This window comes from Cupressus sempervirens, chromosome 4, assembly GCF_028749045.1.
Source record: "Cupressus sempervirens isolate cs-2001-9-10 chromosome 4, ASM2874904v1, whole genome shotgun sequence".
NCBI classification, from domain to species: domain Eukaryota; kingdom Viridiplantae; phylum Streptophyta; class Pinopsida; order Cupressales; family Cupressaceae; genus Cupressus; species Cupressus sempervirens.
This window is the reverse complement of record NC_143121.1, coordinates 504,541,263-504,555,872: the sequence shown is the minus strand read 5'-3', so window position 1 is coordinate 504,555,872 and position 14,610 is coordinate 504,541,263.

The following is a 14,610-nucleotide window of genomic DNA, read 5'->3' as shown; positions in this document are numbered from 1 at the left end:
CATATCATGTGAGCATACACATCTTAAATCAGGGACAAATCCATTGCATCATGATGTTATACCATTAGGAGCCTACCATTCTTGGTTTGCTTCCTTTTGTGGTGATAACAATCAATCCTATCTTAAGTGTTAACTGCCTTAGTTGTGATAATGCTTCCTTTATTATCCCTTTCACCCACCCTCCTCCTTTGAATCTTGATCCTAATAAATCCCACCAATAAATCCATGCTTTTGGTCATCCTTTTGACATCCATTTCCCATCATAGTTTGTATCCACCTATCCTTTATCCACCCATTCTTTATCCATACAATCCCTCCATTGGCCTCATCCATCCATCCTACTTACCCTCTACCTCATTCACCTTTCACATCCTAGCTTCCATCTACCTCTCTCATCCTCTTGTTGACCAATCTTCCATCCTAATGCCTCTCTCATAACCACTCCTCTTGACTAACATATTATAACTAGGGGCACTCGTTCCTTGGAGATCATGTTTTTTCCATCTTCCCCCCCATTCTAGCCCTATTTTTATCTTCTCATCCCCAACACCAGTCATCCCCTTTTCTTCTATATTTGCACTTCTCAACATCTCTCCATATTTCCAATCACCTAGAACATCCCTTGTCATTAGTATCTAGCTCTAGGTTATCCCCATCTACCCCCATGTCATCCATTCCTATCCTAATGCTCCTAGATATCTACCATCCATTACACCATCCCATTGCCCATCTTTCAACTCATCCAAATCACCTCCTTCCTCTTCTACCAAACCTTGTTGCACTCCTTTCTCATACTCCAATCATCATCATTGGGATCCATCCTTCCCACCCATTATCTTCAAGTATATCATTCACTTATCCATACCACCCTACCCACCATCAATCCATTTTTTCTTGTTGTCTCCTCATCCTAAGCTTCTTACTCCCACTATCTTAAGCTTTTCACAAACCATCTTCTCCTCTTGAGATTTTCATCTTCTTTATCTCTTCATCTCAAGCTTTTCCTCTATCTCCTTCTCCCATGCTCCTCCTCTACTTTCTCATCTCAAGCTCTTTATCCACCAATCTCCTCCTCCCAAATTTTTTATCCACTATCTCTTCATCTTTATCTTTCCTACCGCTATCCTATCATGAAGAAATTTTGTACAGTAATCCCTTGTACAACCTTTGATCTATCAACTATATATTCCTTTCATATTAGTCCTTATGTTGGTCCCATTGTATACCTCTCATCTCTTCGCATTAGTTCTTGCTTGATCACAAATTCAAGCTCTCTTGGTTAGGTGCTTTAGCAAATCCTTGTATGAGATCCCTTGTCATCAAAATGTTGTCCTAAAGAGGACTAATCGCCCAGCTGATCCTAGTCCTTGATTTTATCAATAGATCCTTGTAGGATGCATCCTTCCTCTCATCTGATCTTGATCCATCAGTATCTAGTGCTACCGATCTCTTTGGCAAAAGGTTCACCTTTTTATGGATTTACATTTTCTTTTGATTTGTTTTCTTTTTGGGATTTCAAATTTTGTTCTTAAAGTATCTCTTCCAAGTGATTTTGGTTGTTCCCTCCTCAAAGTCACCATGATATTTTATATCATGATGTGCTACTAATGGGGCAATTCGAGTGCAAGGTCTTGATAAGGTCTTTCATCTTTTCTTTTTTCTACTTGTGGGTTCCCTAGTATCATTCCCACTTTGTCTCTTCCTAGATTCATGTGTGATGTTGGGGCAATACTTGTGTGTTTGTTTCATGTCGTCCTCTGTAATATTGGTAAAAAGGCCTTGCTATTCTTAGTAACCTCTACATTCTCCAATTTTCCTATATCAAAATACATGCTCAACTACATGGTGGTGTTCCCCTTTGGAACACCTCCATGCTCAAGCTTCAATTGATTACATCAAAACATCACATCCCATCCTAACCAAGCATTCCCTCCTATCCAAACATCTTTTCCTATCCAAAGTATCCCATCCTACCTAAGCATCCCATCCTTATCCAAGCAACCCATCCTATCCAAACATCCTAGCCAAGCACCCCATCCAATCAATCCTACCATCATGATCCAACCAATCTATCAATCCCATAGTATCCAATCCTGCATCAAATCATAATCATATCTACTATCTCAATCATCATCATATCTCTTTAATCAATCATAATCATAGCTCTTGAATCAATCATAATCATAGCTCTTGAATCAATCATAATCATTGCTCATGATTCACTCATAATCATAGCTCTTGATTCAATCATAATCATAGCTTTTACATCAATCATAATCATAAGCTCCTACATCAATCATACTCATAGCTTCTACATCAATCATAACCTTAGTCCTTACCCAACCTAATCCTAGCATCATAATCTCCCCAACCTTACCATCTTCTACATCATTTCTCTAGGTTCCAATTAACACAACCAATCACTCGTATTCCTATCCATTGATTTTTCCTTGTGCACAAGGTTTTCCTTTTAATCATTCTCCCATTGTGAGAGTATGAGCTTCCTTCAACCCCCTCTCTTCACCACTCGCAGTCCTCTCACTCACCCTTGATTCTTGTACTTTTCAAGAAGTTGTCGAGCCTCACCTTCTCTCCCTACCACCTTCTTGAGGGGGCATCCCATAGTCCATTCTCTCTTTCTACCTGAGATTGGGGAAAACATGTTGCTTCAAAAAGTCATCTTCATGTTGTTTATGTTTGAACTTCTTTGAAATAGTGTTGTTTCAACACTATGTCAAAAAGGGGCAAAATGTAGACAATTAAATCTGATTACCACTAGGTAATCATATTTAGTCATCTCCTAGGACATTATTCATTAAATATTTACTATTTAATTAATTAATTGTCATCCCCTAGCTAATTGATTTATTTAAATAACTATAGCCCAATTGATAGAATCAAATGATCACCCAAAATCAATTTATCAATTAAATCCCCGTTCCTCTATTAAATTTGAGAAATCATCAAATCTATTTAATTTAATTTCATACTCCCATTTTATTCAATTAATCATTTAATAAAATATCTAAAATCTTAAAAACCTTTCCTAAACCCTATCCTAACTCCTAATCCAACTCATTCACCCATACTAACCTCACTTAGCCTCCTAACTAGCCCATCCCATCAAAGCTAAACCACTCACCTCCTAAACCCCTTTCTAAGCTAATCCTAATCTCCTTCTAATCATGTGCACAATCATAAACATGGGTTAAGAATTGCTAACCCAATCCAAAGTCAAAAAACTCAACCACACCTCTTACATCCTCAAAATATCTCTTACATCCCTCTTACATACTCAACCTCCCTCATTACTCCTTTAACCAACCCTTATCCTATCCTCTCACACTCATTCTCCTTATGACACCTGTCACCTCCCCATTGGTGCTAAATAAGCACAATTCTTGTTCTCCCTTTTGAGTGCATCCCAACCCTCCCTCACCATCTCTTCATCTTCACATCTTGACCCCCCATTCCTCCAACCCTTGGCCTATAAATTGAACCTCCTCCCTTCACAAAATCATCCACCTTCCATGCAAAGTTATAATGCTATTTTGAGAGCTCATAAGCTACCAAAAGTATCATTATAATGTTAGAATCACTTCACGAATCTATTTAGTAGTGCAAATTGAATACTAACTAATAAAGGAAGCATTATCACAACTAAAGCAATTAATACTTAAGATAAGACTGATTGTTATCACCACAAAAGGAAGTAAACCAAGAATAGTAGGCTCCTAATGGTATCACATCATGATGCAATGGATTTGTCTCTGATTTAAGATGTGTATCTTTACAAGATATGCTCAAGTTTTTGATGGATGGATGGAGTGAATGAAGCAAGGTTTCAACAATAGATTATAAGCTTAAAGATATGATGATAAAACCTACAGAAAATAAGTTAGAATAAAAACCTATACGAAAAACTATTAGAATTGTGAGCAAATCAGATAACAATACGAACCCACAAGTTTAGGAAGTGATCTTGTAGGTACAAGAACACAAAAAAAGATTGTAGGAATGAGGGACAAAAACTGGTGAAAAATAATGAAAATTTAGGCCATGGGTTCAAATAGCATAGTGTGATCCTGTAAGCAAGCGATCCCATAGGAAAACTTATCAACATTCCCATAGGGGAATTCTTCAGTAGGTTTGAGAGGTCAACAATAGGAATGTGACTAAAAATTTGACTGGTTGAAGATGGCATTACTGTAGGCAAATATAAGTGATCCCGTAGGTGATTATAGCATTCTCGCGGAAGAAGAACTGGTGGGGATGCAGGATTGTTCTATAACACATGGCAACAACTAGTTAGGGATGAACTATGAACTCATAGTCATGGGTTCACATTCTTGCTAGCTAATGGCTGCATTTCCACAGTTGCAGGATTGCATTCCCAGGGTCATGGGATTGCAAAACAAGCTAGTTTTTAAGTGTTCATAAATGCAAAATGATTAGATTTCTAGGAGTGTGATTTCCAAAGGATGACCTATGCACTTGCAACAAAATCAGTAAACTTATCACAAAAATACACAAGCAAACAAGGCTACTTTGGTTAATTAACACAAAAAACTCAAAATTTGATCAGATTAACCCAAATGTGGGGTCCCACCAGGTGTTCCAAAATGTATCACCTAGTTTAGTAGTGCAAATTGAATACTAACTAATAAAGGAAGCATTATCACAACTAAATTAGTTAACACTTAAGATAGGACTGATTGTTATCACCACAAAAGGAAGCAAAGCAAGAATGGTAGGCTCCTAATGGTATAACATCATGATGCAATGAATTTTTCCTTGATTTAAGATGTGTATGCTCACAAAATATGCTCAAGCTTTAGATGGATGGGTGGAGGTAATGAAGCAAGGTTTCAACAATGGATTCAAGGAGTGATTCCAACATTATAATGGTATTTTGGTAGTTTATGAGGTCTTAAAATAACATTATAACTTTGCATGGAAGGTGGATGATTTTGTGAAGGGAGGAGGTTCAATTTATAGGCCAAGGGTTGGAGGAATATAAGGTCAAGATGATGAGATGATGAGGGAGGGTCAAGATGCACTCAAAAGGGAGCACAAGGATTGTGCTTGTTTAGCATCGATGGGGAGGTGATAGGTGTCACAAGGAGAATGAGTGTGAGAGGATAGGATAAGGTTTTGTCAAAGGATTAATGCAAGACGTTGAGTGTGTATGAGGGATGTAAGTGATATTTTGGGAATGTGAGAGGTGTGGTTGAGTTTGTTGACTTTGGATTGGGTTAGCAAGTCTTAACCCATGTTTATGATTGTGCACATGATTAGAAGGGGATTAGGATTAGCTTAGAAGGGGGGTTAGGGGGTAGGTGATTTAGCTTTGATGGGATGGGTTAGTTAGGAGGCTAAGTGAGGTTAGTATGGGTGAATGGGTTGGATTAGGGGTTAGGATAGGGTTTAGGAAAGGTTTTTAGGATTTTAGATATTTTATTAAATGATTAATTAAATAAGATGGGAATATGAAATTAAATTGAATAGATTCGATGATTTATCCAATTTAATAGAGGAATAGGGATTTAATTGATAAATTGATTTTGGGTGATCATTTGATTCTATGAATCAGGCTATAGTTATTTAAATAAATTAATTAACTAGGGGATGATGATTAATTAATTAAATAATAAATATTTAATCAATAATGTCCTAGGAGATGACTAAATATGATTACCTAGTGGTGTAATTAGATTTAGGTGTCTACAGTGAGTATTGCAACAACTAATTTGAAGATTATTACTCCACTAATAGTATTTGTAGACAAAAAACTGTTCCAAGGACTCCACAAGAAAATGGAGTGGCTAAACACATGAACAAGACAATAATGGAGCGTGCTAGGAGTATGAAGTTACATGTTGGGTTGCCCTTAAACATATGGATGGAGCCTATCAATACTACTATATATTTGATTAATGGAGGTCCCTCTACTACTTTGGGATGTGGTATTCCAAAGGAATCATGGATTGGTTAGAAGGTGAGTTATTCTTTTCTCAAAAACCTTTGGTTGCAAAGCATCTACACATGTTTATTCTAAAAATAGAACCAAGCTGGAAGCTAAGTCAAATAAATGTGTATTTTTTGGATACAGCATTGATGAATTTGGTTATAGGCTTTGGGATTATAAAATTTGTAAAATTGTAAGAAGCAAGGATATCATATTCAATGAGAAAGTGTTGTACAAAGATTTGTTGCAGCAACATGAGAAGAAAGAAGATGATTATTTAGTGTTGGATGATACTCCAAAAAATGATGTACTAGAAATTCCTCATGATCTTCAACAACTGCAACAACAAATTCCACACACTCTAGTGAATGTCAGATGGTCAAAAAGGCTACGTAGATCTCTAAAAATATTTTCTCCTTGTATTTTATATTACTTACTGATGCTGATGAACCTAAATGTTATGATGAAGCTATGCAAGTGGATACAAAGATTTAGTGGGAGTCTACAATGAAAGAGGAAATGGACTCTTTGCTAAAAAATAAGATGGATTTATGCAAGTTGCATGTAGGTAAAAAGGATTTATAGAATAAATGGGTTTATAGGTTAAAATAAGAGGATGAAGGTAAGAAATGATTTAAAGCCAAGTTAGTTGTAAAAGGATTTGCACAAAAAAAGTGCATTAATTTTGATGAGATATTCTCTTCCATTGTTAAAATGACTTCTACTCATATTATTTTAAGTATTGTGGCTACAAAAGATTTACATTTAGAGGAACTTGATGTTAAAACAACCTTTCTTCATGGTGATTTGGATGAAGAGATATATAACATAACGATAGGGATTTGAGGTCAAAGGTAATGAGAACTTAGTGTGTAGATTGAAGAAAAGTTTGTGTGGCTTGAAGCAAGCACCTCAGAAATGGTATCTAAAATTTGATAGGTTTATGCATGAGCATGGATATAGTAGGTGTCATTTAGATCATTGTGTTTATTTTAAGAGGTTGGATGATAGCAGATACATTATTTTATGTTTATATGTTGATGATATGCTTGTAGATGGGTCTAACATGGATCACATTAAAGGGGTTAAAAGAAAAGTTAGCACATTCATTTTCTATAAAGGATTTGGGGGCAGCAAAAAAAATCCTTGGTATGGAGATTTGTAAAAATAGAAATAATAGGAAATTGACTTTATCTCAGGCTAATTATATTGAGAAGGTATTGCAACATTTCTCCATAGAGAATGCTAAAGTTATCAACACACCTTTACCTAGTCATCTAAAGTTGACTAAGGAGATGTGTCCCAAGACACAAGAAGAGGAGAATAAGATGTATAAGGTACCTTATGCTTCAGTAGTAGGAAGCTTGATGTATGCTATGGTATGTAATAGGCTAGATATTACACATACAATGGGAGTTGTTAGCAGGTATATGATTCATCTAGGAATTGAGCATTGGAATGCACTTAAATGGATTCAGAGATATTTGAGAGGAACATCTAGTAAGTGTTTACATTTTCGTGGCTCTACTACTAATTTATAGAGATATGTTGACTCAAATTTGCTAAGGGATATTGATACCAAGTGCAGTACTACAAGTTATGTATTTACTTTTGGTGGGGCAACCGTGAGCTGGGTTTCTAGGTTATAGAATGTTAATGCTTTATCCACTATAGAGGAAGAGTATGTTGCTGCTATAGAGGTAGCCAAGGAGGTGATATGGCTTCAGTTCTTCATGGAAGAGTTGGGAAACCCTAGAAGGATAACTATTTGTTCACAAATAGCCAGAGTGCAATTCATCTTGCAAAGAATTTAGCTTTGCATTCAAAGATCAAACATATATAGTTTCAAGGTACCATTTCATTCGATCAGTTTTGGATGATGGATAGTTAAAGTTAGAGAAGATAATATAGATACCAATCAAACATATATGTTTACCAAGGTAGTAACTAGGGAGAAGCTAAACTCCTCTTAAGCTTTAGTTGGTCTCTTAGACTGAACAAAATAAAAGAACAATAGAGTCTAGTGTGGTTTGATATTCTAGTGGGAGCTACATGTTTAGTAGTACTATGATTAGTCTCCAAGTGGGAGGTTATTGTTTTGGAGCTTGATTAGTCTGCAAGTGGTAGATTGTTGTGATGTAGAACCTAATCAGACTCAAAGGTTTACTCGATAGATTTTTATCCCCATATTACTTCTACAGGGGTTTGGGAGCAGTGCCCCAAGATAGGGTCAAGGGATAACACCCCTGCAAGGTCTTGGGGTAGTGCCCCAAGTGGGATCGAGGGAAAATACCCTTGTGGGTGTTTTTGGGGGCAATTCCCTTGAATCAAAAAATGACCTTATATTGTAAAAGGTGTCAACAACTATTTCTCTATTATTCTAGCCCTAATTTTGTAAGCAACAAAAAGCTTGTACAAAAAGTCTTAGGTTTAGGGATTTTTCATAATGTGTGATGTGAGAATTGGTTCTTGTGGTGGTATTGAGCTGCAAGGGATTAAAAATCATAATTAAGTTGTAATCATTAGATAATAATAATAATATTGGACTTGTTGTTGTTGGACATAGCCTAGGGATTGGATGAACCATGTTAAATCTTGGTGTCTTGTGTTCTCTTATGTGTGATCTATTATTTTCTAATATTGGTCATATTTGCATGTAACTATTATTTCTATTTGAGGTTAATCCTAACAAATGAATTATTTTCCTCTTCAGAAAAGGACATGTAGTGAGGTGAGGTGAGGTGACCCACCATTGATTGAAACCTATCAAGATCAAGATCTTGAGGTACATTTGCCTTACTAAGGGCTTTATCAAGAATCTACCTATGAGAAGGTGAGATTTTAAGTATTTCAAAGATTGTTATTTAAGCATTCATTTGTTACAATTGGTCAAGGATACTATAGTTGGTAACCACAGAGGATGTTACAAATTTTGTACATTTTCTAGATGGACTAGCAATAGGTTTTTCTTTATGTTGATCTATCTTGGGAGCAGAAGGAAGAAATCTTTTAAGTACTATCTTGGCATGGGAATGTGTAACAACATTGGCACAATATTGTGTCTATTTTTTTATCAGTTAGAAGAGATGTAGCTCCTCTTAAGACAAATGGTGTTTTTGGTTTCATGTTGTCATATTTTTCTTTATTTGTGATAACATCACAATGTTCAAACTCCATGGGTTCAATCATGTTGATCATATCATTTTCATTGGTGTATGTATAATTGACCTTGTTATTGGTTTTCTATTTAGAGTTTTCTCTTTTCTCATAATGTAGAAATGACTCCTTAAAAGCCTTGTGGTCCAAATTCTTATTATGTCCATCCACAATGATTTCACCATTATCAATTAAGTCTTGAAGTTTATGATGCAAGTTGATATGATTTCTTGATTTGTGACCCTTGTTCTGATGGTATTCACAAATGCATTATCTTTCCACCATGTGGCCATGGCTATGGGTCATAAGGAAAAGTATTATCCAACAAAGCAATGCTCCAATTTCGAAGTAATGTTTTAGACCACATCTAGAGGTTCAACAAGAGGTATGCACTCTTTTTTTGGTCATGTAACCCAAGATAAATTATTTTTCTTGTTCCCAAATATCTTATTGTTGGGAGAAGATTTGTCAATAGTCTTAGACGCATTGATATTGTTTGTGAGATTGAAATCCATTTTAGCAAGTTTGGGAGTAATGTTATCAACTACTTCATTGTTTACTACCTCTTGATTTTTCATACTTGGATTTGTCCTTACTAGAGGTAGGTCCTTGCTTAATGTCCTTTTAAAAGGTAATTTTTCCATTTTTAACCATAAACTCCTATATTCAAATAGCTTTTGTAATCATATATTCAAAGGTGTGTGGACCTTGAAGTTGTATTTTATACCCAAAATTGGGCAAAAGATTATCCATGAAGATATCAAGATTTTTTGTGAATATTTGGTATACAATTGTCACCACCTTTGAAGAAACACAAGGAAAGGTTCTCCATGGATGTTGTATGTTGTGAGAGTATTGCTGAATAAACATATTAGCAATCTTGTCAAATGTTTTAATACCAGTATTCAACCTTGAAAACCATTGTATGGCTTGACCACCTAGACTCCATGAGAATAAATGCATGTGATATGTTTGATTATGCATAAATTCCATAGACAAAGCACTAGATTCCCTCAAATGATCTTGGGGATCAAACATTCTAAAGTATTTTTTGTATTTGGGTAACTCAACTCCTCTTGGAAAATGAGACATATCCAAACCTTTTTCGAAAGGAAATGGACAAATTGTGCCTAAAGTGTATGTTTTGTTGGTTTATCCTTGTCAAGCATCATTTGGGCCAATTGTTTTTGCATGACTTATAGTTGTTTTTGTAACTTGGATGTTTCAGTTTCTTTTTCTTGTGTGACAATTGTTTCAACATTAAAATGTTGAGGTAGTTTTGCTCCTTCTTGACTGAGCTTGAGTAAATATTTCTCTTTCTCATCATTAAGCAAGATCTCCATAATTTTCTAAAAGCTTTTATCCTTACAACATTTCTCTATGTCTTTGGGGGGTATCTCTTCAATATCCCCATACTCATTCCTGAAGTTGTAAGGTTCTTTTTGTCTTTCATTTCTTTGGTAGTCTTGATTATATTATCTCCTACTATGGTCTCCTATTTCTTGATCTTGATCAACCATTTAGGATTGTAGAAGGTTTTAGTAGGCATTGGTTAAAAAGGTGTTATGAACAAGAATTCAACTATTTGGTTAAATGATATAGGTGTTCTATCAATTTCAGGATTCTCTTGATATAATGGATTCCTAATTTGCTGAAAGTTTATGGAAAATTTTCTTTAAGGACTAGGTGGACCAATAGGTGAAAGACATCATGAGAATCCTTCACTAGATTTAGATTATATGTAAACTTGGGAGTGACCTCTATTGCGATTTCTACCTCTAGCTCTACCATGTTGTGGTCTATAGGGAGAAAACAAGTTTCCACTCCTTGTAGCAACAATTATAGAAAATGACTTAAAAAAAAAGTTTGGACAAGGATCATACTAGAATATTATCTCCAAGTGAGTAAGTGTGTTGTATATCTAGGTACGAATAGTGTAAGAAATGGCTAGAACAACCAATAGTTTTGACTATCATGACACAAGGTATAAAAAACATAAGAAAGCAAAATAGGACAACCAAGTAAGGAAAGTAGTTCATGTGTAAATTACAAGTGATCAACTAAGCAAGAAGTTAGAGTTTGACATTGTTGTAGAATGAGGAATGACTACATGTTTTCAAAAATAGATCAGATTTGGATCCAATTTTGATGAGGGAGCTCATAATAAATCACTATTTTTGGACAAATTTAGATAGACTCATCTAAGGAAATGACTTCTAGGCAAGGAAATAAATCAAACCAGGTGAGGAAACACATTTAGTAGAGCAATTTTGATGGTTTTAGGATAAAATCTCGTGTGAAGATTCACATAGAGCTATGCAATGAAGTACAATGAAATAGTCAATAATTTGGAACATAAATTTTCAAATAGTTTTCTCGCGTGAGAATTTGGATGGAGCCACGCAAGGATTTGATAATTTGACACCAAAGATAGGTTTTGACTTGAAATTTTAGTGTTTTGGTATGATTTTGCATGAGGAATGCAACTACCTACATAAGAAAATATGGAGAACCACATGAGGAAAAACAAGTGACAATTGGTAAAGGTGTTTTCTCACATGAAATTTTGTAGAACTATGGGCAAGAAAAGGACAAAATTGATAGGTTTGGACTATACTTGAAGAGATTTCCAATTATTTTAATAGTTTCTGAATAGAGAGCTAACAATATTGGTAAGTTTTAGGTAGATATAGACATCATTTTCAAATTTTGGACATCATGTTGGTTTGTTAGTAAAATAATTATTTTTAAGACAAGGGATGCAAGTAGCAGTCATAAACAATCCGAACAAGGACAAAGAAACTCAAAAGGATAGGGAAGTCTTGACCTTTTTTTGTTTGGATGACTTGGACAATTTATAGACTCAAAAAGACACTTTTTATCCCTATAACCAAAAATGGTAGAGGAAGCAAAACCTCTGTCTCACAACTTATTTTCATGCATTTACATTACACAACCATGTCACTCCACTAGAGGGTGCCCATGTTTTTGGTTTAATCCAAGGACTCAATAATATATATGCTCAATGAGCACCCTTATGGAAGGGGTCAAGGGCATACACTACCTTCCAACATCCAGGTGCATGCCTATGGTGAGTATCTACAAGAGAGATTCTTCTCTCTCCTTGCACAAATATCATGCCTCCTTTCAAAGGCAAACTAGGTAGCAACTATCTAAAAGTTTTTACTTGTATTCCATTGACATTAATCCACAATGGCTTTGTGAAAAAAGTTGAGGTTAGTAGCTCATACTAGCATCTATAAGTGCACACACTTGACTAGAAAGCATGGGGGTGGTGCTGCCCAATGCAACAAACATAACCTCTTCTTCATATGCGATATCAGAATGAAGAAGAGGAAATTAACATGGCTTTGGAGTCTTTCACTCTACAAAGCTTCTTCATTATAGTGAGTTGGAATCATCGACAGAAGGTGTGTGCTCACTTGGGTCATTACCAGAGGTTGGATCACTTCGGCAGGCTCTCTAAAGGTTGACTTTGACTATAGCTCAAATTCAAGGGTCAAAGCTTCTAATTTTCCCAAAGGGAAAAGAGCATATTCCTCTACCTCATCACCTCACCCAAACACACAGAACATGTTCATAACTAAGTTTATCAATCACAAGGTGTACTTTTCCAAGATTTTTATTTTGCTAAAAGGAAGTCATCATCTCTTCACAAAATGATTTGATTAGAGAACTGCTAAATTTCTTTCCTCCCTCGAGTACCATTTTCCAAAGGCATCTAGGTTTATAATTTACTCTTGGGCATCACTTCCAATTAGTAAAGAGCATACTCCCCCATTCCTTTGTCTAGAGCCCTACTAAGTTCACAAGTGATATTAAATTGTGTGTAAGAAAGCATTAAAATAAACACATTATTTGAGTGGGTTTGAATATTTTCTTTGACAAGAAAATCTTTGGTTGAATGTCTTGCAATCAAACTATTAGTACTATTTGTATGTTCATGACAGGTATCTTCGATAAATGATCTGCACACCACTATTAGGCTATCTCAAAAATTAGAAATAAAAAACAAATGCTTCGAAAAAATGTGTCAGATCAATCAACATTATGAAAAACAAAATCTAAATATTGCAATTCATTTTTACTGGTGTCAAGTTTCGTGCAAGCTTCCACACAGTCCTGCGTGAGAATATGTTGTGTATTGCATAAGAAATCACACAAGAATACACTTTTTCATATAAAAAAGTATAGAACTATAGGAAAGAACTTAGTTTCTTCATGTGAGGATTGATCTTATCAAATGAAAATTCATTGAATCATATAGACATAATCATCAGAATAATAGAAAATTAAAAAATGATCAATAGTCGAGGTTAGAAAGTTGGCTCTTTTGCCCCATGTGGGTGCCAGAAATGTACATGCTAATTATGTGCCTCTAAATCCACATACACTTCAACATGACCTTTACGTGCTATAAACATCCCAAAATGAACATGGGATTTTCTATTCAATATGATCCAACAAAGCAATCTGTTGCCTTTGAACTAGATAGGATTTTGCTATTCACTCTTATAATTAAGAGGACAACAACTAGACCAACTAGTACAAAGGATTTAATCTAGGTGAATGCAAAATTAAGCTAAGATGTATGCAAGTTAATCTAAGAATAAGATAAACAAATTAATCTAAATGGATGCATTGTACTCTATATGAGAAAGCACATGAAAGCAATAAAGTTGTGAATGCAAAATGCTTGAGTAAACAAATTGGCATTAATTTGATACTATTCATGTGCATCCCCTAAAATGAGAGGTTAAAGGTTTCTTATATAGAATCCAAGAATTTGATCAACAATCAAGATTAAACTAAAGGAGCAGTTGAGATTGAAGATGAGATTCAGTCAAAATAGAAAATTCCCTTACAAAAAGGAAATTGACTTATCACTTTTGAGTGTAATAAGGAGTTAACTAATCTAATTCTTTTTATGATTTCAGTCCACTTAGTCTTTCCAATTCTAAACTAAAGAGAGAATATAATAGAAGATATTTGATTTAAAAATTTAAATATGACCTCATAATTGAATAATCTAATTAATTGAATAATTAAATTCAATAATTAGAATCAAGGTGTAATAATTAAATCAAATATATTTAATTACTCATGTGTATTAGCTAAATAGGTGATTTTAATTTAATGAAAGTACTAAGACTTATAATTAAATTAAACTCAATTTATAGGCTTAATTTAGCTGATTCAATTAGTATTTAGGAATTAAATAAAGTATGTGATTAATGTAGATTAATGATTTTCTACATTTGACACTTAGGTCAAGTAGAGATTATTGATATCAAAATTGCCTAGTACAATAAGACCTTAAATTAAAATTGATAGACCAAAATTGGTTCAAAATATCAATGTGCCAATTTAGGGTATTACAATACTTAGACAATTTTCTTAGTATTCTTTCTCCAAATTTCTCCCTAACTTATGTAACCTTAAAATCATATGTTGCCATAAATTAC